Below are 27,263 nucleotides of genomic sequence, written 5' to 3'. Positions count from 1 at the left end.
TATTTACATATAATGGTTGTTTCACGCTAGAACGTACTGCCCAAGATGTGCGCAACACACATGTCACAGCATTACCACGTGTAGTGTAATGAATCCGTCGCCATACCTTAAGAATCGACAACGCTATATTATTATTATCTGTGTACTTACAACGCTCAAACCGTTTAGTTTTAGTATCACAAAGATTAAACCCGATGAACATAGTGACATTCACAAGCAGAGCATTCACAGTTGTTCGTTCACTGACTGTAACGGTGCTTGCGTCTTTCCCAAACCTGCGTCTTCCCCCGACTTACCTTACGTGTCTGAATATTAGTGGTTATGTTACACGATAGTATTCCATCCACGGACGTAACTACAATTATGGGGCCTCAGGAAAACATCCGGAAATGTCCCTCTCCATCACCATCACCTCATGCTTTACACCTGTTCCCAGCCCTTTCCCAGCTCAAAAAAACGTTGCTCATGCGTCTCTCACAGTATATTCATTCGACACGTACGGCATCTTGCTTCGAGTTTTAAAATTAAGATTTTTCAACATTCCCGTATCTTTCACTCGGTAGTTAAACCATCCTGTGACCTTACGGCCCACCGACTTCCTATTCATAGGCCAGATAAACTTTTCTCACTTGGTGTAGCGCATACGTATTGTTTAAACTGAAAGCTCATATTTTCCAGCCGTTGTACGTTCTGCTAGGCAAATCAGGACGGTTGTGCATACGTCGGCGTATATCGATATCAGCTCAGTTAAGCCTTGTGCACCAGATAGTTTGAATAACTATAGGCCTACTACAAGTGAAGTTCTTATCAACATCAGCTGTGCTGGGAACAGAAGAGAAATGTCACGAGGACTCGTAAAACAAACTAAAGTGGTTCCCAAGGTAGTGTTATAGGCCCTTTGCTGTTCCTTATCCATATAAACGATTTTGGAGACAATCTGAGCAGCCGTCTTCGCTTGTTTGCAGATGACGCTGTCGTTTATCGACTAATAAAGTCATCAGAAGATCAAAACAAACTTCAAAACGATTTAGAAAATATATCTGAATGATGCGAAAAGTGGCAGTTGACCCTGAATAACGGAAAGTGTGAGGTCATGTACATGAGTGCAAAAAGAGAACTCGTTAAACTTCGGTTACACGATAAATCAGTCTAATCTAAAAGCCGTAAATTCAACTAAATACCTGGGTATTACGATTACGAACAACGTAAATTGGAAGGAACACACAGAAAATGTTGTGGGGAAGGCTAACCAAAGACTACGTTTTATTGCAGGGCACTTAGAAAATGTAACAGACCTACTAAGGAGACTGCCTACACTACGCTTGTCCGTCTTCTTTTAGAATATTGCTGCGCAGTGTGGGATCCTTACCAGATAGGACTGACGGAGTACATCGAAAAAGTTCAAAGAAAGACAGCACGTTTTGTATTATCCCGAAATACGGGAGAGAGTGTCACAGAAATGATACAGGATTTGGGCTGGAAATCATTAAAAGAATGGCGTTTCTCGTTGCGACGGAATCTTCTCACGAAATCCCAATCACCAACTTTCTCCTCCGAATTCGAAAATATTTTTTTGACACCGACCTACATAGGGAGGAACGATCACCACGATAAAATAAGGGAAATCAGAGCTCGTACGGAAAGATATAGGTGTTCATTCTTTCCGCGCGCTATACGAGATTGGAATAATAGAGAATTGTGAAGGTGGTTCGATGAACCCTCTGCCAGGCACTTGAATGTGATTTGCACAGTATCCATGTAGATGTAAATGTAGATGTAGATATAGATGTAGATGTACACAAGTTTCATTTAAATTTTTAAGGACTTCTTCGCAGGGATTAGATATGAAAAATTAATTATGGACTTGCTTTGTATGCGTTTCTAATTTATTTCATTTCTTAAAACAAAGCCTTTTGTTTTGTTCAGAATAAATGTTAGCAATCACTGGGCAAGAGAAATATCATTATTAATCTACCTCTGTAGTTCTGTAAGCCTCTCGTCCCCGTATAACTCGTCGAAAGGCTTCTTGCTGTTTTTCTTCTTTTGTTAGAAAATTTACAGTTAATGGCCCATTTTCACAGATTCTGAATATTTGTCGAATGATCCTTTCTGACAGCACCGTAGTTGCAACGTCCATGGTTTCAGTTTTCAGGGCTTCAAGTGCTATACTGATGCATTCTAGTGTGTTACACTGAACAACAAACCTGTAGGATTCAAATATGTTTTTAGGCCCTCTTGCTACACCTCGTTTGTTGTATTTCTTACTCGTAAGCATAATATTTGTCATGTCCTTCGTTACTTCTTCTGGTGTTTATAAGTGCATAAATGGCGTCGTTATTTGCCAGCCCAATGCGTTGTATTTGGTATCGTTAGCGTTGTTTTGGAAGTATTCACGAGAAAATTTTTTAACCGTACCGCAGTGACATGTTGTCTCGAAAAAGGGATATCCTCAGTTGTTTCAAAATACACGGCTGTTTCTTCATTAGCCGTTACAGCGACTGTAAGGACTAAATTTCAATTGTGACTTCATTCCTTGTTGTACACCATTCATGCAGACGCTTCGTCATATTTTTCTCTCTACAGGTTCAGTGAACGAGTTCTAATGTAGTGTGATGTTTGTTCTGAGTAAATAGTTAATCTTTACCTTTTTACGCATATCGAAGATCATTATGTAGTAGGAGTGTGATCTACCCGAAGGTTAGTGATCATAACAATTCTTTACTAATCATGGTCCTATGAAACTTGGTATACCATTGCATTCCTCCGATCTTTGAACTGATTCACTGAGCCATTTATAAGGTGGTCTATCATATAAAGTGTATTCCGAACCACGGTGCAACTCAGCATTTTTTGTTTTTGGCCTTTGACAAACATTGGCAGAGGTGAAATGAGTGAAAAGTGACACATAAAAAAACTGAGAAATAACCGGAAATCGAACCGCCGACCCTTAAAAATGCGGTGTGACACTCCACATTTTCTCCCTTACCACTAATTCACCGAATAAATGAAGTGAATGATTTCGTATATGTTCAGCGTCTGAAACATTTCCAGAGCTACCTTTAAAATTATGAAAGTAGCGAAGGACGTCAGTAACACCTGAAGATGACAAGCAGCTTCCTCGTGGAAATATTGTTCCGTTTACACAACTCCAACCGACGCAGTGCCCGTGAACCATTCAGGCAGTTACTACGTCGCGAAAGCCTCAACCAGATTTTACTAACTTCTCCACTTTTCCTTACCATTTTAAGTTTTCCTTTCTTTTCTCCGTTTACCATGCGCCCATTGTCCTCGGAGATCGCCGGACACAATTTACGTGATACTATGGTTGCTGAATAGTTTCCTTGATTACGCGGAGACAATTTCCGCATGTGTTCTAAAAGTGTAAACAACAAATCGCGACGTGACGCAGTTGTCAACAATACAGAGATTCCTGCAATGGGCCATGTCGTTGCCGAGCATCAGTCTGAGATGGGGCTATGGGCGGGCAACACCAGTGTGTCCGTCCGTAGTCAGCAAAGAAGAAATCCGTGAAACGCAGGAAGGTCACAGGGCTGTGGCAGCAGTCAGAAGGTAAGCTGTCAACCAACATCCTAGTTCTGCCAATTCCTGGCCAACGAAACACAGGAGCCAAATTTAATGCACCATCTGCGGACGTGCAACATGAAATATCAAAGGCGTATATGAGTAATAAATTGGGAGATTTTGGGCACGGCAGTTATGCTCAGGGAAATTTTATTTTGGAAACTATTCATCGAAATTGTATAATACAGCGCGGCTGAAGCAGTATGTGTTGGAGAATTTTAGAAATCCTGTAATTAAAGGAAAATAGAACTGCTACAAATCGCCCATTCTCCTACGAAGTTCCCGTGTTAAGTGTACTTACACGTAGGCCTACATCCCCAGACGTAGGTAATTTTCGACCAGTCTAGTGTATCACCATGGTGTCTTGAAGCGCACGTATTCCATGCACATGCCACAAGAAATAATATTTCTTAAAGAAGATTTCTAATGCATTGTAGAAGGATTTCATGTATTAATATGTATTTTTGTCACAAGAGTAATTTGCCTTAGGCGTCTTACAAAGTTTGGCTGTTAATGGAATGAAATGCGATTTGAGAATGTTTCTCCTACTGGAAATAATTATATTTACCGTCTTTGTGTCAATCCCATTTCAGTGCGATCCAAATGCTGTTGGTTTCTCGTCTCTCTAGCACTGGATAGGTATTTTAGTGGTTTCTCGTCTCGTGAGCACCGGATAGGTAGACGTCGCAGCCAGTTTAGCGACCAAACAGTACTGTGCGAAATGAGTGTGACACTAAAGGCTTCATCGCTTGACGCTTTGTTTCATTCCGGTGGTAAGTAATTTACAGCAATAAGTATGATTCGTACATGAGCTCCTTCACCGTTGTGTACTCCTTGGTCCTTTACACTACTATAGTCCGATTTAAATTACTTGATAGTTAACACTTGACGCGCTGGAGCTGGTTTTGTCTAACCAGAGTGCTCAACGTCACGCCAGAACTGATCGCCTTTGCCAAACTACCACAACACCTAGTCATTTTGTTTCCTTGTCCGGCTTTCTTTGTTGATGTATTTGGGTGTCTGGCCCTTTCCTTTCATGACACATGATAAAAACACACACACACACACACACGCATAGACGGCCGGTGTGGCCGAGCGGTTCTAGACGCTTCAGTCTGGAACCACACGACCGCTACAGTCGCAGGTTCGAATCCTGTCTCGGACATGGATGTGCATCACGTCTTTAGGTTAGTTAGGTTTAAGTAGTTCTACGTGACTGATGACCTCAGATGTTAAGTCCCATAGTGCTCTGAACCATTTAAACACACACACACACACACACACACACACACACACACACACACACACTCACACTCACACACAGACGACGATCCTGACGAAATATATAGGTTTCATACACAGCACTACCAAACACTACTAGATCCTTCCGCACAAGACACGATTCAACGCCACATATACAGTCATTATGATAACAGAGACAGGCTTACATCAGATAAGCTTCGTACGACATTGCGTGGAGCCGAATTTTTGAAAGCTGCAATTAATCGTTACGTCTGGGTAACCAGAGTCATAAATACAACACCGTTGCGCAGTGTAGTTGTGTACCCTAGCGGTTAGTGTATAAGCCTGACGTCTGGAAGGTCCTAGGTTCGAATGTCGTCAAATGCAGCGAATTTCTTGTTTTTATTTTTCTAAATTTAATCAATAGACTTTGATTCTTATTTCTATTCAGGTAATTGGTTTAAATATATTTTTTTTATTTCTAATACTTTGGCGCGTCATTTTCATCGTAGTACTGACTTTTTTATTTGATCTTATTTTTCTTCTAATCATTCTTTGTTCGTTTGGAATCTACTTGTGTCGTAACCAAGTGCTAACCAGGGCTGCTCATCGATTGGTAACGCGGCAGCCCGTGTAGCCAGTGGGAGCGAGAAAATGCAGTCTGCTTTTGCCGCTGAAACAGAAATTTTTCTGTCTTGAATTTGTTCTTGGAGGCTAGGCTTAAACGCCGTGGATAAAGCAATCGTGGTTTTAGTTATGACGCAGATTGCTATCTTCGTTTTTTCGGATACATTGCAGATCACGAGGTTGTGGTTAAGTTAAGACATGAGTTTCAATTGGGGACTAATAGACTTGTCACCTGCCGCAGCTGAGTCATTGGTCACTTATATTCAGTTTGCCGACAGAGCATCTCCAACGTCCGTCATACTTCGCGTTTCCAACATTGCTCGGCGTTACAAATTAACAGCAGTTGTGAACTGACTCGTCGTGTTTGTGTGTCGCCTGTAACCGAACGGTAGAGAACAGTGGATGTGGCAGCACTGTAGCGGCAAGTGACAGACGCCAACTATCAAGTAATTTTAATCGGATTGTAGTCCCGTCGTCAACAGGTTCATTAAAGGCCGGATACATCAGCGATATATCGCTGGCAATCTTCGAGGCAATATCACCTGCTATCCATCGCTCTCGTCGACCCATCCACGCACGCAGGACTTACCTAGTAATTTCAACCGGCACTTCGAATACCGCTACGTAGTGAAGTTCTGTCATGTTCAGCAGCAGTGGCACCTGAACTGCATAAGTCAACCTAATGCTAAGAAGGAACGTCATCCGACCAATCGATTTTACTTATTTTTGAAGTCACCTCTCCATTTCATTTAGTAATTCATTTTTCTTTTCTTTCCTTGGAACGCATGAAGGCCCCTTGTTCTCAGGGTCCGCGGAACATTTGCCTGGTTGCCCCAGCCTAGTTACTACTCTACCTCCACCTTGCTTTGAAATTAAACCTTGACTGACGGCCATTCAATAAACTATTCTTGATAAAATCCTACAACAACAGTAGGAAATTTGCAATGAGATCTTTTTTTCATATAGTTGTTCTTGTTTTCAATGCAATTGGTCCATTGTTGTACAGTTTTTCTGGTACCCAGAGAAAAAAAAGGTTATTGTTGAGCAACAGACCAGCCACGTAAGCACCGCTTGGATCACCGTTTGATCAGAGATCAATTGACTTAACAGCGCATCTTTTGGCGGACCAGAATTGTATGCAGAGTTCTCCAAATCCTCGAAATGCATATTATGAGGAATTTGAATGGTGTAACACTGCTAAAAAACGGGGAAAAGAAAAAACGAAAAGACGAAAATTTAATACCCAAGATCGCAATCAATACTACACTCCTGGAAATTGAAATAAGAACACCGTGAATTCATTGTCCCAGGAAGGGGAAACTTTATTGACACATTCCTGGGGTCAGATACATCACATGATCACACTGACAGAACCACAGGCACATAGACACAGGCAACAGAGCATGCACAATGTCGGCACTAGTACAGTGTATATCCACCTTTCGCAGCAATGCAGGCTGCTATTCTCCCATGGAGACGATCGTAGAGATGCTGGATGTAGTCCTGTGGAACGGCTTGCCATGCCATTTCCACCTGGCGCCTCAGTTGGACCAGCGTTCGTGCTGGACGTGCAGACCGCGTGAGACGACGCTTCATCCAGTCCCAAACATGCTCAATGGGGGACAGATCCGGAGATCTTGCTGGCCAGAGTAGTTGACTTACACCTTCTAGAGCACGTTGGGTGGCACAGGATACATGCGGACGTGCATTGTCCTGTTGGAACAGCAAGTTCCCTTGCCGGTCTAGGAATGGTAGAACGATGGGTTCGGTGACGGTTTGGATGTACCGTGCACTATTCAGTGTCCCCTCGACGATCACCAGTGGTGTACGGCCAGTGTAGGAGATCGCTCCCCACACCATGATGCCGGGTGTTGGCCCTGTGTGCCTCGGTCGTATGCAGTCCTGATTGTGGCGCTCACCTGCACGGCGCCAAACACGCATACGACCATCATTGGCACCAAGGCAGAAGCGACTCTCATCGCTGAAGACGACACGTCTCCATTCGTCCCTCCATTCACGCCTGTCGCGACACCACTGGAGGCGGGCTGCACGATGTTGGGGCGTGAGCGGAAGACGGCCTAACGGTGTGCGGGACCGTAGCCCAGCTTCATGGAAACGGTTGCGAATGGTCCTCGCCGATACCCCAGGAGCAACAGTGTCCCTAATTTGCTGGGAAGTGGCGGTGCGGTCCCCTGCGGCACTGCGTAGGATCCTACGGTCTTGGCGTGCATCCGTGCGTCGCTGCGGTCCGGTCCCAGGTCGACGGGCACGTGCACCTTCCGCCGACCACTGGCGACAACATCGATGTACTGTGGAGACCTCACGCCCCACGTGTTGAGCAATTCGGCGGTACGTCCACCCGGCCTCCCGCATGCCCACTATACGCCCTCGCTCAAAGTCCGTCAACTGCACATGCGGTTCACGTCCACGCTGTCGCGGCATGCTACCAGTATTAAAGACTGCGATGGAGCTCCGTATGCCACGGCAAACTGGCTGACACTGACGGCGGCGGTGCACAAATGCTGCGCAGCTAGCGCCATTCGACGGCCAACACCGCGGTTCCTGGTGTGTCCGCTGTGCCGTGCGTGTGATCATTGCTTGTACAGCCCTCTCGCAGTGTCCGGAGCAAGTATGGTGGGTCTGACACACCGGTGTCAATGAGTTGTTTTTTCCATTTCCAGGAGTGTATTTATTCCTGATGACCATTTTTAATAGTTAAGACTGTTATCCTCTGGCCTTTAAAAAACTTGTTTCCATTGTGACTGCATCATGCATGCCTTGTTGACTTTGTAGTTGATAATATGTACCACATATCACACAGGGTTGTCAACAAGTCAGGTGTAATGCATCTGTAACGGAACATGACGTACAACAACAAGTTTTAAAGATCAGAAGATAATTATTGAAACTGGTCATCAGGAATCAGTAACTGAATTCGATCTTGACCATTACATTTTCTTCAAAGCAGTTACAGATCGCTCCTTCTCACCTCTAATTATGAGAAATTTTAACGAAAAAAGGAAAGCGTTCTGACCATGGAATTCTGCGATTTGTTCGAATTGCAAGCTTCACCTTTTCAGGTAATTTTTCAGAATTGACCCTTACGTGTGGTAAACGGCGGCGAGCATAATGTTCGTGCAGAGAGTTGACGCTTTCGTTTCGGCTGGCGATTCTGGGAGGTTCTATGACGTGCTCTCATGTTTGTACACTAGTCTGAAGTGATAATTTCATGTATATGAATTAGAAATTCGCTTCACAAAAGGGTCACCTTCATTAGTATAACGGTCCAGTAGTTGCTCAAAGTTTCTCGGGCCATTGCTCTTCTTCTATTGACTTAACTGTTTTGGGGCACTTATACCAACGATTTTATGACAGTTGAGTTTCCTATTCAAAATTTCTTATACATGACTCATGTTCGCATAATTTGCCACTTTATAAACTTATTATTCAGAGCCGAACTAGCTCATTTAACAAGAACACTGGATGTAGAAGTAGCTGGATATCCTGATCTTAGCTCTTACTCCTCGTTTGTTCAACTGATTTGGAACTGTTCAGTCCACAGGTAAACTCCTCAGCATAGTAAGACATTGCCACAGCATCGCACTCCGAGTGTCCTACATATTTCCATTCTTACATACCTACAGAGAGAAATTCCAAGATGCTACTCAGGCGGGTGTAAAATGAATGTGCGCAACGGAAAATACTGAACACGAAAATGAAGATTTGGCCCTGTCTGACTATCCCTGAAGCAGATATTAGGATCTATTAATGGTTTTATCTCCTCCGTCTTGCTCTTTAACATATAAATTACAACATAAACGTAAATGAATTATTAAGGGAACTAGTACATCTACATCTGCATGGATACTCTGCAAATCACATTTAAGTGCCTGGCAGAGGGTTCATCGAACCGCCTTCACAATTCTCTATTGTTCCAATCTCGTACAGCGCGCGGAAAGAATGAACACCTATATCTTTCCGTACGAGCTCTGATTTCCCTTGTTTTATCTTTGTGATCGTTCCTCCCTGTGTAAGTCGGTGTCAACAAAATATTTTCGCATTCGGAGGAGAAAGTTGGGGATTGGAATTTTATGAGAAGAGTCCGTCGCAACGAAAAACGCCTTTCTTTTAATGATGTCCATTCCAAATCCTGTATCAATTCTGTGACACTCTCTCCCATATTTCGCGATAATACAAAACGTGCTGCCTTTCTTTGAACTTTTTCGATGTACTCCGTCAGTCCTATCTGGGAAGGATCCCACACGGCGCAACAGTATTCTAAAATAGGAAGGACAAGCGTAGTGTAGGCAAACTCCTTAGTAGGTCTGTTACATTTTCTAAGTGTCCTGCCAATGAAACGCAGTGTTTGATTAGCCTTCCCCACAACATTTTCTATGTGTTCCTTCCAATTAAAATTGTTCGTAATTGTGATACCTAGGTATTTAGTTGAATTTACGGCTTTTAGATTAGACTGATTTATCGTGTAACCGAAGTTTAACGCGTTCCTTTTAGCACTCATGTGGATGACCTCACACTTTTCGTTATTTAAGGTCAATTGCCACTTTTCGCACCATTCCGATATTTCTTCTAAATCGTTTTCCCGTTTGTTTTGATCTTCTGATGACTTCATTAGTCGATAAACGACAGCGTCATCTGCAAACAACCGAAGACGGCTGCTCAAATTGTCTCCCAAATCGTTTATATAGATAAGGAACAGCAAAGGGGTCAATTACAACGAACTGTGACCTCTCTGACAGGAAATCACAGATCCAGTCACATAACTGAGAGATATTCCATAAGCACGCAATTTCACTACGAGCCGCTTGTTTGGTACAGTGTCAAAAGCCTTCCGGAAATCCAGAAATACGGAACCGATCTGAAATCCCTTGTCAATAGCACTCAGCTCTTCATGTGAATAAAGAACTAGTTGTGTTTCACAGAAACGATGTTTTCTAAACCTATGTTGACTGTGTGTCAATAGACCGTTTTCTTCGAGGTAATTCATTACGTTCGACCACAATATATGTTCTAAAATCGTGTTGCATATCGACGTTAACGATATGGGAATGTAATTTAGCGGATTACTCCTACTACCTTTCTTGAATATTGGTGTGACCTGTGCACTTTTCAGTCTTTGGGTACGGATCTTTCAGTCATCTGTTAGTAACTACAAAATGATAAATGCTGTTTCTGCTTATACATTTATTGTAGATTAAAACCCCTTTTATATATTACAAATGTTTATGTTTTAGTGTCCAATGGACATAAAGAGACACAAATGACTTTCGTAATTAATATAAGTGATCAATTGCCCAAATCTGCCTCTTTTTATGGCTACACGATCTAATGTAAATAACGCGAGATGACTGACATCATCTACGTACCAAACACTAGAAGACACTACTTTCAAAGGGTAGGTGCTTGGGTAGCTCCGATGGAGGCGGCACGGTAGTTCAGAGAGCCGGTTGTCCTCTGTAATAAAAAAACTGAATGGAAGGATCAACAAACGAACTTGGACGGATGTCATGTGACGTTCGCAATGACCAAACACAACGATCAACAACGAACAAAATGAGGGGAAAAAAAGTTGGTAGAGCACTTGCCCGCGAAAGGCAAAGGTCCCGAGTTCGAGTCTCGGTCCTGCACACAGTTTTAATCTCCCAGAAAGTTCCATATCAGCGCTCCAACTGCAGAGTGAAAATCTCACTATGTAAATGAATGCTTGTAAGGTGCGAAATTATAGTCGCCTTACAAAATAACGGACCATTCCATGTTTTGTGAATTGGACAGTGATGGATCTGTGTTCAGTGCACAACAACGAAAGGCCAATTGAGCATCTTTTGAAAGGAACCAAAGGAACAGATTCAAACAACTATGGTACATATTCACTAGCTTCATTTACTTACAGGATTATGCAGCGTGTGTTGTACTCGCGTATGCTAACTTTTTTGAAAAGTGAACATCTTTGTAAAAATCAAGACGGATCCGAAAGCACCTATCACAGCGATCCAACTTTGCTCTTTCTTCACGCGATTCAGACGTTTCTAAATCTTGCTGTTATTTTATACTTATTTTACATTCTCACGGTCGCACTTAGTGCCGCCGATGTGCCGTATGACCTCTGGCACTAAATTTGCCTGTATAACACCTTAAACAACACACACTGCACAACGGCGAACATTCACTCTTCTTCTTGAGCACTTTGGTCGCTGTAATGCAATGTGTCACGAAGGGCAGCCACAGGGTCAACAAAATTTTTGACTACTGGCACCCCTCAACGTCTGACACCACACAACGCCTGTCAGCTCACCACATCGAACTCAACACAGCTTACAATTTGCACTTACATTTTTTATTGTATGATTACACAATTGCCAATCAATGAAAGCAGTCACATCCATTATATATTTTGAAGTATACGTATGGAGCGATGTAAAGTGCAGTAAGAGCAGTTATCTTAGTACTGCACGTCAGTCTAGAACCCGAACCACATAGGATTGATAGAGCAAAAAGGGAAGAGTTAAGATTTTTCTCGAAATATGCGTAATTTTCGTGATCGGAAAAGGGTCCTACTTGAGAATAGCGTGGCTGTTCTCTTATTTAAACGATCTGAAAGAATGAGTTTCACTGATAACTGCCCCAAAATCCTTTTCCCGTGGGCTGAAGTTCAATGATGGCATATTCTTACAGTTCTTGTCGCGTGAATCGCCGATTATGCGCAGCAGATAATTATTAAAAGTCTTCTTGAATCATAAATTTGCGTCTAACTGCCTAAGTTCACGTAATTCCTAAAATAGCAGAACTTTCACCGCTCCAGGCGAATATCAAGTTCAAAGAGAAAACAGCATATCAAAGAATCATCATCACTCCCTATAACACGTCCGACCAGGTACTTCATCCCCTGGCAGGTTTAAATACTGTATAGTGACTCGCTACTCAACACGAAACAAATTTCCAACACCTTTAATACGGTGATTAGTCCACGCTTGCAGCCCTAATGGGACCACTCGGCAAACATCTTACGGACTGACCTGTCATTACCACCCTGCAGGAGGGAATAAAAAAGCACATTTATAGCCATCATAGTCGGACCGTGACCTACGTCCGTTCCCGCTCATAGACGAAAGTAACTCAGTGTAGATCTGGTGAGTCGATAGAACAGGCTAGCAAACTGAATCAGTGATGTAATCTCAGATCGAGACCATGAGGGGAAAGAACTGCCAGGTTTCAGTAGAACAAACATATGATCCTGTGGCTTTAGGTTCCATCTTTTTTTGTCTGTTTGGGTCATTGCTTTACGTTGCATATCATGCTCATTACATTACTATCTGTCTTCATCCCAACTTGCTTAGGCATATATGTAAGTAGAAATATTTTTATTATTTTGAAGTGGGTCCCCACCTTCTTTTATAATACTTTCTCTCTCTCTCTCTCTCTCTCTCTCTCTCTCTCTCCTTCCGAACGGGACTTGGAAGGCCCAACGGTACCAATCGGCCATCGTCAAATCTTCAGCCCACAGGCGTCACTGGATGAGGATATGGAGGGACATGTGGTCAGCACACCACTCTATGTCAGTTTACGAGACCGGAGCCGCTACTTCTCAATCAAGTAGCTCTTCAGTTTACATTCCAAGGCCTGAGTGCACCCCTTGTGCCAATAGCACTCGGCAGACCGGATGGTCACCCATCCAAGTGCTAGCCAGCCCGACAGCGCTTAACTTCGGTGATCTCACGGGAACCGGTGTTGTCACTGCGGCAAGGCCGTTGGCATTTTATAATACTTGTCCGTACAAAATAACATCATTACTATTAACTGATTATAGACAATACAACAAAAAATTATTACATTTAGATAATGTAGATATTTCCTGAAAACCTCTCACTAAAACACCTCCTCTTGACATAAATAATCACTTTCTGCAACAACCTTTCAGTATTTGACTTCATAATATAAATACAGTCACCTTCTATCTCTGGCTTTCGTGCATAAAACTTCCATCTCCGACCTTGAGACATTACTTTATAATAAACAAATACACTGCTGGCCACCGTAAATGCAACACCAAGAAAGACAAGAGGTAGCACAACAAGATTTATTTTGTAGATAACATGTTGACCAAGTATCAAATGATTACGTTTACAGACGTCTGTGACATGTGGTTCCTGCCAGAATCAGTAGCCAGAGTAGCCGCCATTGTTGGAGATCACCACTGCCATACGTCTCGGCATTGAGTCAAAGAGACGTTGGATGTGTTCCTGGGGTACAGCAGCCCAAGCAGCTTCCACACGTTGCCAAAGATCATCTGGTGTGGTAGCTGGGGATGTAATCTGGGTCACTCGTTGAGCAACCATGGACCACATGTTTTCTATCGGCGAAAGATCCGGAGAGCGAGCCGGCCAGGGAAGCAATTCAATCTGGTTATTGACGAAGAACCTTTGGACAATGCGTGCCACGTGTGGTCGCGCATTATCCTGTTGAAATATGGCTGTGGCCGATCCCTGAAGGTAAGGAAGGACAACTGGATCCAGCACCTCGGATATGTAGCGCCGGCTATTTAAAGTACCGGCAATGCGTACTAGAGGCGTGCGAGAGTAATATCCAATACCGCCCCATACCATAATACCCGGTGCAAGACCAGTGTGGCGGTGCATAATGCAGCTGTCCAGCATCCTCTCTCCACGGTGTCTCCACACTCGAATCCGACCATCGTGGTGCTGCAGACAGAAGCGTGCCTCGTCAGTAAAGACAACGTCATTCCATTCTGCCGTCCACATCCGTCTGTCATCACACCATTGGCGACGGAGACGTCTGTGGTTCTGTGTCAGTGGTAGACGAAGCAATGGACGTCTTGCGGACAGACCACTCTGCTGTAAACGGCGTCGAATGGTACGCGCAGACACTGGATGATGCGTTACAGACGCAATGTGCTGTGCTATGGTTCGGGATGTCACTGAGCGATCCGTCACTGCCATGCGCACAATTTTCCTATCAGCACGTGCAGTGGTGCACCGAGGTGAATGCGATCGACCACGTCGGTCCGTCGTACCCTCCTGCATCCAACGGTCACATATCCGCATTACAATTGTTTGGTTTCGTTCAACACGACTAGCGATTTCTCTGTATGATAATCCACAATCTCGGTAAGCCACTATCCTTCCTCTGTCGAACTCGGATACTTGATCAAAAGATGTTCGCTGTTGTCTACGAGGCATAACTGATCGTCTTGTGAAATAACCACAAGGTAAACACACGTGCCGAACGTACACTCGTCGAAATCGCCAAGCCTTAAATGGCGCTATGAGGTGGCGCCACAGGCGCGCGTGATTTGCGTCTGCGCTGAAATTCTAATCAGTTGCATATCTCATCGCTGCAAACTCATGGTGTAAATTTCACTCGATTCGGATGCTTCCTTCAGGGTGTTGCATTTACGGTGGCCAGCAGTGTATATGACAAGTACCCTTCATCTCCACACCATCTCACACACTGCATTGTAGTTCATTGCTTCTCTCCATAATGATTCAACCTTTGTACAATTAATGGAACTTCCATGCTACGATGGTAGGACAGGCCAGTATTTCATAACTTCTAATGGGAAACCCCATTCACAACATTGTATTCCTCCGACTTATCGAACAGGGGACTACTCGACGTGCCACCGTGGCTGTGCAGCGAACTACGGCGTCTCACATCAGGCAGTACACTGCAGCCGGAGCTCACATAGTGTGCAGACGTAGAACAGATAGCGGCTCTAAACGTTACAATGCTTGCGTAGTGTTTGTTGTCTGCACACCTACCTACCATTTGGAGAACCGACGTGCGACTGGACGATGAATGTTGCAACCACAGAAGAAAACATTAAAATGATCGTGATTTTCAAAGAATGTAGGAGAAATGTTGAGGTACTGTTGCCTTGTATCCCGAGGATTTTCCAGAGAAAGCTCTGTCCCATTGTTCTTCGACATGGTTGTGAACTTCTTTATGTCTGATGGCAGCCACAGACCGGCAAAAGGAAACGAAGCAAACGTGTAACAGCAGAAGCAAATTAAATAACTGTACTAGCGGCACTCATCAGAACCCACGGATAAGCGCCCGGCAATTATACCGCGATACCGGTTGTCCCTAAGTAGCATGTCACAATGCTGCATCCTCGTAAGTACCACCAATACCAAGTGTCACTGCATCAAGAACTTCATGGCACCGATTTCCGTAATCGGTTAGTGTTTTGTGAATGGGCACTCAACAAATACAAACGACTACCACTTTCTTTGTCGAGGTACTATTTTCCAATGAGTCTACATTCAGAAACCATGGTAGCGTTAACCAGCGTAATATGCATTACTTGGGTGTAGACAATCCCCACTGTTTACGACAAGTTGACTATCACCGTTTTTAATCGGTTGACGTATGGCGTGGCAACAAACTCAGTGGTCCGTATTTTATCGACTGCACGTTGAATGGAGCCGGCCGAAGTGGCCGTGCGGTTAAAGGCGCTGCAGTCTGGAACCGCAAGACCGCTACGGTCGCAGGTTCGAATCCCGCCTCGGGCATGGATGTTTGTGATGTCCTTAGGTTAGTTAGGTTTAACTAGTTCTAAGTTCTAGGGGACTAATAACCTCAGCAGTTGAGTCCCATAGTGCTCAGAGCCATTTCATTTCAACGTTGAATGGATGCAAATATCGAACGTTTTTGGAACAAGAACTACCGTTACTATTGCAGAATGTTGCCCTGGACGTTCGAAAACGTATGTGGTTTCAGCATGACTGCTGCCCAGCGCTTTAAGCAACTGAATCACTGCCGGCCGAAGTGGCCGTGCGGTTAAAGGCGCTGCAGTCTGGAACCGCGAGACCGCTACGGTCGCGGGTTCGAATCCTGCCTCGGGCATGGATGTTTGTGATGTCCTTAGGTTAGTTAGGTTTAACTAGTTCTAAGTTCTAGGGGACTAATGACCTCAGCAGTTGAGTCCCATAGTGCTCAGAGCCATTTGAACCATTTTGAACTGAATCACTGATGGACGGATCGACAGAGGTGGCGCTATTAATTGGCCCGCTAGATCGTCGGATTTGACGTCGTCCGATTTCTTTCTGTGGGGGTATTCAAACGATAAGCTATACCACCAAGTGTCGACAGGACGTGAAGACGTGGTGTTCCCCATCAGAAATGTCTGTGCTGACATTCCCGCAGATATGCATGTGTCCTATGCATGGTCAGCGAAAAGCGCATCACTAAGTATACTGAAGTTGGTGCTACTACATTTGAACATTTACTCTAATTGGAAAAGTAGAGTAGCTTTCGCCTCGAGCCACGGCCACAGTTGCGCGTCGAGTAGGCCCCCGTTCGATGTTCGGAGGAATACAACGTTGTGAAAGGGGTTTCCAATTATAAGTTACGATATACTGGCCTGTCCTACATTCACACCATGGAAGTGGATGGAGCCCCACTTGTTATTGGATATTCAAGAGCCGTTGAGTAGCATGTCGTAAATAACGATTATGTACACATTTCTGTCCCTCCGACTGCAGCGCCATCTGTGGCGAAACGAAGAAAATGCTTTAGAAAAAACGTATGTAGCTTTTGCTGTGGAATCGTATTCCTCAATTTCAAAGTTGCCCTGCACCACCGCGCACGGGGTGGTGTGGCGAGTCCAATGTGATACCGTTGGATGTCCCCCTCCGATAAAAACAAATTGGAAATATAACTTTTTTGATCTGATGTGTAGTTTTCGAGATACGTCAATGTCTTCAGTTAAAATGAACAACCTGTATATTAATATTCCCACATCAAAGGCATTCATCAGTATTGACAGTGTACTCATGTATACTGCCCTACTCTGTCAGAAAACATATTTTAACATATTATGTTAAACTTTGGCAGTGGAAATAAATCATTTGCTACATCTTTTTTTTTTTTTTTGTATACAATAGTATTTCCTGCTTACTTATTACTTTAATCAACCTGTGTAACAATGTTGATAAAACCGACTTACAATATCAGTAATATACTTGGTAACAACAACAATTCATCTCATCTTTGCAGCTAATGATTGCATAATTTTCCAGATTGTATCGTATTATATCATGTTTATTTATTAAGCAATTCCAGAAAAGTGACTGCAAGAATCTCATGTAAATTCACATTTATGCTCTGACGCTATAAATTTTAATTATTCTCTCTATTCTGTCAATCCAGTGATAATAAGAGATCAAGCTGAGGATTCTACTACAGCTATCTAAAAATCATTGAACCCTAATATCAACACTTACTATAAGTAAATCTTCTGAACAATATCTTCCTATTCAAAATGAATAATTAAGTAAATATTCAATGTAAACTCACATCAGGTTAATGAAATAAATATTAACGAATAGTTTTGTAAACTAATAAAAAAGTCTTTCCAATCACTTCAGTGGTAACTGAGAGAAATACCATACATACAGTTATTATTGCTGCTCTCGTCAAGAAAAACTGCTACCTCCACACATTTCTAGACAATACAGACACTTTAAAATTTTTCCTTCATAGTTCTCGTGAAATAATTCAGTTCTTTCTATTACATGCTGTACATCTAGGTTGCTTAGCCAACACTGCATATCGCTGACATATTAACCAAGAACCACCTCTTTTACATCCAGCAGCATTGACATAATAAACTATGTACAAGATATTGATTCCTTAGTTGTTGTATATTCATTCATATCCAAATAATTATCGTAGTAACACTTAACAGCACAACACGCCTTAGTATATCACCCTGTAACCAAAATCCCCATATTTATTTTTCTCACAGTGTTCAGAAGTTAAATATCCATGTAAGTACCCGTTAATGTTAAATTTTTCTCACAATCACACTTGTGATCATCATAAATTTCAGTACATTTACTGTGACACAGAAAGTTGCTTTTAAAAGCTAACTGAAACTTATCACATGTCTTGGAGTTTCCTGATATCTTACAGTTATCCTGATACTTAAATACTTTGGCAGCTTCACATCTTAAATAACCAAGAGAAAATTTAATTTTCCTCTCATGTGGCCATCCTTTTGGGAATGCAACCTGGAATGACTTTAAAAATATAGCGTTTTGCAGACTTCCAGATGGATCATGAGGAACAAAATTGTGTGATTTTAATTCCTCAACCTTTGACATACTTTACTTAGCCATACTAACTCCATTCAGATTTGGCGTGTAACTTAATTTAATTGTTTGCTTGTCCACTTTTTAGTTTGATGCATGACATTATTTATCCAAGGAAGCTGCTGTGGATAGGCAAAATAACCTGAGTATCTGTACTTACCTGGGAATGGTTTATTAATAAGGGGTTGGACCCCCATTTGCCCGTAATACAGCTGCCATTCCTCCTGGAATTCTGACGTATAATGATTGTATAGTCTCCAGTGGAATGTTACCCCACTCTTCGTTCACAACCTGTTCTAACTCCTGTAATGACGAGAGAAGTGGAAATCTCCTCCAGAGTCTGCCCTCCAATGCCGCCCACAAGGGTTCGATAATGTTCAGGTCCGGGGAAGACGCTGCATTTTAGTTGCATGCTTCTCATACCATGATTGTACTGTCCTGGCTGCGTGAACGGGTGCATTATCGTCCTGAAATATGTCATAATTGCTGAGGATCAACATTTGAATCATGGGGAGCACCTGCTCACCCAAAATGCTCACATAATCGTTGGCTGTAACACGACCTTTGAGAGTAATGATGGGACCAGCAGAATACCATGATATGGCTGCCCACACCATCATACTTGCACTTCCGTGCTTAACCGTTGGAAGCAACAATCAGGATTGTAGGCTTTTTTTTTGGCCTTCTCCAGACGTAAACCAGGCCCGATGTTGGAAATAACGAAAACGTTGACTCATCTGACCATATGACGTGTTTCCACTGATCAGCCGTCCAGGATTCATGTCCCTGACACCATGTTTTACCGGTATTTGCGTTGGTTGACGTCACTAATGATTTCGGTATAGCAGCTCGTGCACGAATATTTGCTTTTTATGGCGGACAGTGTCGATAGATACGGGGTATCGAAGATGGCTATTGAGCTCTGCAGTCACTTTAACCGCCGTAGTTTTGTGTTGTTTTGACACAATTCGTGTTAGCGTAAGGCGATTTCTGTCATTTAGTTTTGATTTGTGCCTACTATTTTGTTTACGCTATGATGTCTTTCCATGTTTTGTGTAGGCTGTCATGACTGTTGAAACTGTAGCTCTTGAAGCATTCAATAAGTTGGTTGTCTTGGTTGCTGATGCTCCACCTAATAGGATCCCCACAATCTGTCCCCTTTGGAACTTTGTTAGGTCTTTCATTGCACGTCGACCTCGACCTCTGAATGCAAATACGAAGTGTGCACTACTCGTAAACAGCCTGCACTGATGCATAGTCCGTACTGAACATCCATAGCCCAGCGCGACACGTGCCATAATTGTTTTATGACCGTCAAACACAATCATCCCATTACTACCACTATTCACATTATTTTGCCTATACCCTGTAAATTAGTCTCCACTAGCTCTACTCTTTCCTCAAAATATGATTGTACTTCTTGAATATTACTAAAATAAGTATCTACACAGGATTTCAACTCGTTAGCTCATAATCCACACTTCTGTTCCATTTTTCTCCCCCTGCTTAGCTACTTGAACTTTACTTGAATTAGATTGCTAGAAAGTTTTTCAATTGCCAAAATCTCATTTTTATGCATATTTTTATGAACCTTTTAATGAGAAATTTCATCTCTAACTTAATAGATAACTTCAGCTCACTCCTTTTTTAAAAACTTAGCTATATTGGTGTTAGTTTCAGCACTTAAACTATGTTTGTGATTATGTGTTAATACTAAATCTCTGCAACTCTTGTCTTACTTTTTCAAAGCTTTGAAGGCACTTAATTGTGTCCACATGCTTAATTATTTGTAGTTCATGTTGTAATTGGTTAGTTTCAGCCTTAAATTCTTTTTTTTTTTTTTTTGATAGACTTCCTTCAAATTTTAATTCTGTTCTTAGTTCGCTAGTAACACATTTTTAACTCCCTTCTCAATTTACAAGTTTAAAACTGTAAATCAATTTAAGTTCTCTGTAATTAGAGCATCATTTGTCTAATTTGATAGTACTGGATCTAACTTGTCAGTATTAGAGACTAATTTAGCAGTATTAGTGTCTAATGTAATCTGGCCCCAACTCAGAATTTTATCGTCTCCTGACTCACAACTGCTTCTATTGGACTCCTTCTTACTTTCCACTAATACTTTGTTACATTCAATTTGATCACTTTGTTCCTCTCCACATTCTTTGAAAAAAAATTAGACAAATTAATTTTCGTAGCGTCCTCTACTTAAATGCTGCCTGCAGGTTACTGTTTACTGAATGACTGTAGACTTACCACAATATACCGTGCTATGCTGGTGTATCTGCCACATGAATAAGCCATGATCAGGAAAATGGGTACAGCCGCCACAGACATTGAATGTAGGTGCCCAAGCTGTGCCTTCCACGGTGGTGAAACAGGATGAGATGTTGTTTGACCTTGTGTGTGGTGCATGTAACTTAGAGAAAAGCCCCATGTCACAGTTCCACTGCCTGCACCTCGGCTCATGAGTGGCAGAGGCAGTATTGTGTCCCTTCCTGGTAGGTTATAGGCCCAACAGACACAACAGGAAACCTTTTGTACTGTCAAGACAAAGTGAGCAAGCTCACAGCGCATTTTGAAAATGTATCAGTTGTGCCATCTCTGTCGATATTGAAGTGTGAGTAGCTCAGCACTGGACAGCAAGCATAATCAGTCCAGCAAATATCGTCAGCTGCTGCAGCAGATGCAGTGAGAGATGGGCAGCATCACAGAATCTTAGATGTAGCTCAAAGTCACAGCACCGCCATTAATTATGCCATGCCTTCACTCCTTCAACTCAAAAAGTCACTTTAAGGAAAGTAGAATCCTGGCAGGGTCGCCAGTATGGCAGTTCTCTTATTTTAATAGCCTGGAAGATTGAGTTTAACTGATAATTGTCCCAAACTCCTGTTCATGAGTGCTAAAATTCAACAGTGATACAATTCTTACAGTTCTGGCTCAGATGAATTGCCCATCAAAAAGCTCCCAGTTATCTGCAACAGATAAATACTTTGAGTAAACTTGGGCCTGTGTCCTAGCTCACATAATTCCTACAATAACAAAAATTCCGCCACTGTAAGCGAATATGACTTTCAAAGAATAAACTGAACAGTCAAAGAATAATTATCGCATCCTCTAACACATTTCATACCTTAAAGGAAACTGAACTGTAATATAACGAATTCAAAATGAGGTCTCCATACATTTACTGTGTCTTCTCAACTTATAAAAGGAAAACAGTGGGTGGTTGAACACTAAACATCCAAGTACAATCTGTAACCCTAAATTACAGTCATTGTGCCTCATAAAATCTTAAGTTTCATGCAAATAAAACAATGTTAAATTCTGTATCAATGTTAATAAAGTTGACCTGGCGCAATTAGAGGTCTCAGAAGAATACAAGACAACAGATGGATTACAATTTATGTTTCGTTATTCTCGTCGACAGGTTCTGCAAATTCTCCACTTTTAGAGTCATTGTTACATTCCTGTCACAGCTCACACCTCCTCCAACTAGGTACTCCATCCTCTGGCGGAAATGTTTTGTGGTAGCTCGTTGTTCAAAGTGAAACAATTTTGGAAAACTATTGATAATCACTTGCCCCACTTGCACCCCTAATTTCATCACTCATTAAGTATCTTACGGCATTGACCTAGCTTTACTACCTCACATGGTTTGGGGGGGGGGGGACCATATAATCTGATCATTACAACTGGCAGCAACAAGCCACTTACTTACAGACAAAGTGTACACAAGTACCAAAATCTGGATTCCTTCAAGTCGACTCGATTCTGTAGAGGTAATCTACGTGTTTCCTATTACACAGCTTCCCGACCCTGTGGCAGTTTCGGAGGCCAAAGATCGACGTTTGAATGTCCCAGTATTCACAAGCAAGATTACAGTGTCCATCAGTGTCTTGCCACGTGTTTTATTCATTCCTCCACATGTGTTCCATTACAATATTTTCATAAGGGAGTTTCTGGTAAGAATAATCGTTTGAGAAAAAAGTGGTGATATGTGTTTCATCTCTTATTCTAAGTACTTAAAAACCAATGTGTCAGTTAATGTGCCACATATTAATATTTGTAAAAAGTAAATGCATTCTTACTGTTAAGACAGACACAACAACATCGACAGTACGAAAGTGCTAACTGCTTACTCTTACCCGTAGAAGTCGATGAGAATATGCATTCGTTGATCACAGAGAGAACGTTCTCCACCTTCATAATGCGTTTAGCTCTCATGCCACTATTCTTCATATTTATCACATTATATCCAGTCATCATCAAAATCACATACGCTCCCTGGGAGAGTGCAATTTTTTTGTTTTGCTTTGTTTTGAGGAACCAGTTTTCTGAAGAACTTCGAGCAATTTCCTTCTCGCAGAAAGAAATTTGCCTGTTCTAGAATATCCTGCTTTGCTTTCCTCTCTTCCTTTTGGTTTTACTTCTCCTCCTTATCCTTCTGATTCTGATCGAGAACATTCGTCATCGATGATGAGGAGAGGTTTCTAATTGTTTGGTTCTTTCGCTTCCTTATGACGCCTGACTACAATTTTGGCAGAAATAGGCGTGTGGGCTTGATCACTTACGGCACTGACTTCTAGCATTCCCGTAAAAGTTCCTAGCTATATTTCCTTCGCTGCAGTAAAATGTAAATGTCGTCTGACATTCTTGGCTAGAATATTCCGCGGAGCGGGTTCAGCCACCTGTCAGATAGGATGTTAAAGGGTGGTCTTTGTCGGTGCGCTCGGCCCCTCTCCTTGTGTATTTGCAGAGTGTAGGTGAGTGTAATGGATGCGTGATAGATAGTGTAATGTTTGTATTTGTCATAATCAGAGAAGGGGGAAGGCGAAACCCGGTACCGGCACGTAGACTATTCTTCTCGAATAGCACCAAAGGAGTCGCCAGCTTCAAAGTCCCCATCCGACTGACAGATCCCAGATCAACAGTGTCACGTGTGCTCGCTTAGTGAGACTTTGCGGAGAAGCTTGGAGTTTAATCCAGGACATTGTCGTAAAGACTGGTTGTCAGTAAAACTTAACACCACCACCTCGTCTCCCCTTAATGGCTAAATACCGGCAATGAAAATTTCATCCACCACCAGGGTTCGAAATAGCTTAACGCCGAGTCGAGCGCCACTGCACCGGCGTGCGTTGGCGACCCCTACTACGAAGGCGAGAGTAATCTTTTCAGTCGTGTTTTAATCCTGGGTGAGCTGAAATGCAGTTTCGCCTTCCGCCGCTACACGAGAAGTAGCAAAGTTATCCCCCGAATAAAAGTTAGCCTTGTATGGGCATATTCATATTACTTCAGACGCTTTTGATGACTTCACTGTTATTGCTGTCCATCAGTAGGGGCTTCTGAGTAAACCGCGTCAGTCGTGCATACTCTTGACCAAAATCTTGTCAAATCACATGACAGACAGACAGATGACGTCGCGTAGACAAGGGAGAAATCCTGTGTAGACTCAACAGCTAATGTAATACAAGGGGACTTCAAGAAATAAGTTACACATTGTCGCGGCAGACGAAGTAATTTTAATGAAAGTTCCCTACAATTAAAAGTCACACATAGCATGACACTATTTTTCAACATAGTTACCACGTCTCTGTAAACGGGACGTACTATCTATCGTTCAGTTCCTCTACAATAGAAGTTCAGTCCATAGTCACGGAGCCATCCGACAAAACGCTGCGTAAAGTCTTTATCTTCGGATCAGTTCGATAGTTGTCTGGACTTTTTCGCCAGTGGTGGACGTCGACTGCCTTCCTTCTGGATCAGCATCTCCGTCGTCTGTGCAGCCTTGGTCAGACTGTTGGAATAATTTCTCTATGACTGCACGCGGCGTTGGGTATGGTCTGTGTAGCATCAGAATTTCACAGTGAATGTGTCTGCAGCTTAACGTTTTACCCACAAGAATCATACTGTACCGCGTGCTTCAGCTTTAGAGTACATTTCGAGCTGCCACACCATTTCATTCACAGACTGTGATCCACCTGTTGTCCTCACCGCATCAGAACTGTTTCTGCAGGAAACTCAGAACGTTTACTCCCTTGTGACAATACGCCACTCTTTTTATGCAGTATCTTAGTATGTGACGATGAATGCGACATACTTGATGCAGTCCCCTTGTTAGTTAAGTTGCAGTGACTGGTTAAATCCACTTGAAATACTGTCTAAGTAATTGGGAAACGGAACCTTTGTTAGCTGAATACCAAGAAAGAATAGAGTACCAACCGTAGAAATGGCTCTGAGCACTATGGGACTTAACTTCTGACGTCATCAGTCCCCTAGAACTTAGAACTACTATGAAACCTCCCCTTACAAAAATTTATGAATTACTGTACTGGTAAACCCCTTACGTTATTTGTTTTTCAAACAGCTGAGCAAAACTGAACGTACTCAGACATTTCTCTCTTTACTTATTCTGATCATCACTAAGCTGACACACAATACTTTGAGCGCAACGCAATCTGACTTTCAATAATCGCTACAAAAGAATGGCCGTGACTGACAATAACCTATACCTTTCATGAATCACTTGCCTCACAAAAATCTTCCTTACTCGAACTACTGCAATACAACGAGCGCCAATACTGCCAGCTAAATAAAGGATTCTAACTACTGAAGGCACAAACTACTGATAGGCATAGTTAGCAAATAAAAGATTTTGATAGAGAACAAACAATATATTTTCCTTAATAGTGTTCAAAAGTCAACATATATACGTATCAGTTTATGACATCCATTCTTACAAATTTACTCTCTCTGATGGACACACGTCCAGATCATCCGCTTTCAAAACTCCGCCATCTCACTCCCCACATCCACCACTGCTGGCGGCTCACCTCCAACTGCGCAACGCTACGCGCTGTTCACATCCAACTGCCCAACACTACAATTGAAAATATTCCAACAATGCCAACCAGCTACAGACTGCACACAACACAGCCAGTGATTTTCATACAGAGCGCTACGTGGCGTTACCAACATAAAAACCTAAACAGACTACTTACACTACTTAAACCTAACTAACCTAAGGACATCGCACTCATCCATGCCCGAGGCAGGATTCGAACCTACCGACCGTAGTGGTCGCGCGGTTGCAGACTGTAGCGCCTAGAGCCGCTCGGCCACCTTGGCCGTCCGGCACCAGCCGCAGACTTTTGGCCTTTGTGTCTTCATGCACTGCGACAATCTTTTTCATCTTAGGCCTTGTCTCGCATCGGCGCAGGTTTGCATGGTTATTAAGGGTGGCATAGTTAGTTTAAAGGTGGCCGGATGCCCTTCCTGTCATTACTACGTTGTCCCACTGAACGAAAGATGTGTACCTTAACTGTCTGCTTGCAGTGTTGTTCATGTGAAAGTGTGCGAAAGTATTCTAAATATTTGAGATTCGTGTAGCTAAGGCGGTACTTGGTTAACAGCCTAGTATTCAGCTAGTGGGATGTGGGAAACCGCCTAAAAACCACTTACATTCTAGCTGGCGCACCGACCCTTGACGTTAATCCGGCGAGCTTACTTTTTTTAGTAGTCTTCTCCCCCTGCTTACCTCTTTTTATTTTGATTTCTTTATTTATGTATTTTTTCCGGCGAAAACCAAGTAACTCGACAATAAAAAGGAAATAATAAGAAATAAACAAAGAAAGCATCTCCAGGAGGGGAGAAAGTCTGCGGCGGTTACACTCAAACCTCCAGATGTCAAACACTTTGATCGGTACCAAACGATGTATGTTGGTAATCAGCCAAAACTCCGATTTAGTTCGTACTGTGTGCTGTCGTCCAGCAGAACGGGAGTGAAAGTTAATTAAAAGTAACACCCTAATTACGGAGCACAGGAAAAGCATAACTGGGAGTAATTAATACGTATAGCTTCCGTGGAGAAATTGATAGAGCTTTGAATCGAATAGTCGTAAAAAGGCTTCTGGGCTCAAACCCCAAGACGACTTTTTCTTTACTTTATAGTGCGTGAAAGTGTTATATGCGACAACACGATTATAACATGTAAAAGGGCTGGTTGGAGTTTACAGCAATTTTCTGTTGGCAGTCTGCTTTTGCTTCGTTTCTCTGAAAGTAGTGAACCTATAGAGAACATTTTTAGTTTCACAGAATATACATTCAGAAGAAAAAAATAAAGAGACAATTGCATCACACGTGCGGAAGTATTGATAGTAACAATAGTTCAACTAACGAAGCAAAAGCAGGCTGCCGAAAGAAGCGTTGTGCATGTCAGGAAAATTTTCTCCCACATAACAGTTTGACGCGTAAACAGAGAAAAAAGTCGCCATTGGTGATTGAACGCGAGACGTTTGCTACGGGGACCGCACGCTCTACCAACTCGCCCACGAGAGGTTTACGGAACTGGCACTCACAAATACGGTTTTCCTGGTGTTACTTTTAATTACTGTTTATGTGCGTTCTACAGGAAGACAGCATATAGCACGAACTAAATCGGAGTTTTGATTGATACTCTATCGACATCCAACGTTTGGTTCAGATCTGAGTGTCTGACATCTGGAGGTTTGGGTGTTAGCGATCCCTACCGCGTCGCGCATCCTGCGTTGGACCTATCGGGTAGGTCTTCACGGAAAAATTTATTAGTTCCTAGAGTGTGGTTTTCCAAGTTCGGAGTCTTCAGTTCGTGGACGGACGTCGTCTCCTACCTGGGAGTTTTCAGCTGCACGGAGGGTCGTGGAG

The 27,263-nt window shown here is 42.7% G+C and overlaps 1 protein-coding gene and 1 pseudogene across 1 annotated transcript in view; one reads left to right on the top strand and one right to left on the bottom strand.

The window, feature by feature from the left end:
• LOC126251539 (UPF0489 protein C5orf22 homolog) overlaps positions 1–27,263 on the top strand; it is a 503,866-nt gene that overhangs the window by 173,442 nt on the left and 303,161 nt on the right. The gene's annotated exons all lie outside the window — the stretch shown is intronic.
• Positions 13,103–13,219, bottom strand: LOC126254734 (5S ribosomal RNA; annotated as a pseudogene).

Source organism: Schistocerca nitens, chromosome 4, assembly GCF_023898315.1.
Source record: "Schistocerca nitens isolate TAMUIC-IGC-003100 chromosome 4, iqSchNite1.1, whole genome shotgun sequence".
Taxonomy (NCBI): Eukaryota; Metazoa; Arthropoda; class Insecta; order Orthoptera; family Acrididae; genus Schistocerca; species Schistocerca nitens.
The sequence above is the reverse complement of the archived record's forward strand: the minus strand, read 5'-3'. Positions and strand labels throughout refer to the sequence as shown.